This window comes from Macaca thibetana, chromosome 18, assembly GCF_024542745.1.
Source record: "Macaca thibetana thibetana isolate TM-01 chromosome 18, ASM2454274v1, whole genome shotgun sequence".
Taxonomy (NCBI): Eukaryota; Metazoa; Chordata; class Mammalia; order Primates; family Cercopithecidae; genus Macaca; species Macaca thibetana.
The window spans coordinates 20,431,615-20,433,738 of record NC_065595.1 but is presented as its reverse complement, the minus strand read 5'-3'; the positions used below and the strand labels follow the sequence as shown (position 1 = coordinate 20,433,738).

Genomic DNA, 2,124 nt, shown 5'->3' with positions numbered 1-2,124 from the left:
AGATTCAACACTTGTTCTGGAGAAAAATTTAGACCCTGTCAAGAAATTCATCATCATTAGTGAGTTGTATTTTTCTGATTCCTTTAATAGAGGCCGCACCATATGGGCAACAATTCCCAATTCTGACAAAGGCAATGCCTCCCATTTTTAAGTAATTAACTTTTTTCTCTCTAGAGGTTACACACACCATCCTTGAATGTAGTACATATATCATATGTAGTAACTCTATGGCACTGTTTTGCTACATTCAGCTGTCAGGATTTATTGGATCGTGAGCTGGGACGATCCATTTCTAAGGTGGGGAGGCTGCTTCTAGCCTGTTTTCAGCCTGTGAGTGTTAAAGAGGAAGACAGTCCTCTCTCCGGTCCGTGCCTCTAAGATGACAAAGAAAAGAGGGAACAATAATCGTGCTAAGAGATCCATTTCTATGGTGGGGAGGCTGGTTCTAGTCTGTTTGCAGTCTGTGGGTGTTAAAGAGGAAGGCAGTCCTCTCTCCAGTCCGTGCTTCTAAAATGACAAAGAAAAGAGGGAACAATGATAGTGCTAAAAAGGGCCGCAGCCACATGCAGCCTATTCGCTGCAGGAACTGTGCCCGATGCATGTCCAAGGACAAGGCCATTAAGAAATTCGTCATTCAAAACATAGTGGAGGCCACGGCAGTCAGGGACATTTCTGAAGCAAGTGTCTTCGATGCCTGTGTCCTTCCCAAACTGTATGTGAAGCTACATTACTGTGTGAGTTGTGCAATTCACAGCAAAGTAGTCAGGAGTCAATCTCTGAAGCCCGCAAGGACCAAACACCCCCACCCCGATTTAGACCTGCGGGTGCTGCTCCACGACCCCCACCAAAGCCCATGTAAGGAGCTGAGTCCTTAAAGACTGAAGACAGACTATTCTCTGGAGAAAAATATAATGGAAACTGTACTTACAAAAAAACAAAAAGAGGAAGGCAGTTTTTAGCGAAGTGCTGTAAATCTCTTAGACCTTTGAGGGCAATTTATAGTTTTTGGAGCAACCTCACCTCTATCTTAGCTTTCTGCTCACCATCATCTCATTGTTCCAGTTTCATGTAGGCTGAGATTCAGAAGGTAATGTTGGAGATTAGAATAAGTTACATATATCTCTAAAAAGTGGAGGATTGCGCACGGAGGATTTTTAGGGCAGTGAAGCTATTCTGGATGATGCTGTAACGGTGGGTAAGTGTCATACCCATAGATTATCCAAACCAATACACTATCCAGCACCAAGAGTGAACCCTAATGGAAACAGTGGATTCTGGGTGATAATGATGTGTTAATGTGGGGTTGTCAATTGTAATAAATGTACCATTCTGATGGGGAATGTTGACAACGTGGGAAACTGTGCATGTGTGGGGGCAGGGGGAATATGGGAACTCTCTGTACTTTCTGCTCAACCTTGCTGTGAATTTAAAATTGATTCAAAAAAGGAGGTCTATTTAAAAACTAAAAAGAGAAGAATTTGGAGTTTTTCTTAATTTTTTTTAATCCCAGAAATTGAGGAGTAGCAAAACAAAACAAAATCCGGGGAAATAGTCGAATCTCCTCTACAAATCACTCTCTTAGTGATCCTGCGTCCACCATCCTTTGCTCTTCCTACATGCTCTCCTCACTGTTTCCTCCTAATATAGTTTGCCTGTGTGTCCCTGCCCAAATCTCATGCTCAATTGTAATAACCAGTATTGAAGGTGGGGCCTGTTGGGAGTGATTACATCATGGCGGTGGATTTCTCATGGTGGGTGAGCACCATCCCCATGCAGAACCACGAGCCAATTAAACCTCTCTTCCTATAAATTACCCACCCTCATGTATTTCTTTATAGCATGACCTAATACACCTTCTTACTGATGACTTGCATATATCCTTATCTAACCCAGAATTATCACTTAAATTTTAAGCTCTTCTACCCAAAAAATCCAAAAAGTCTCTATCTGAATGTCCCTAAGGAACTTCAACATCAATTTGCGCCAAATGGAAATCGTTATCTCCCGATCCCAGCTCCTTCTTTTGTATTCCAGCCTTTACGTAAAAGAGTTATGACCTGTATGGATGAGAACTCTGGTAATCCTTCTAAATTTTCATGCTAAAATAACAACAGTCCACACTTC

General features: G+C 42.0%; 1 pseudogene; it reads left to right on the top strand.

Moving 5' to 3' along the window:
* The first annotated feature begins 438 nt into the window (after nt 1–438).
* On the top strand, nt 439–859 carry LOC126941400 (40S ribosomal protein S26-like; annotated as a pseudogene).
* Nucleotides 860–2,124: the final 1,265 nt, after the last annotated feature.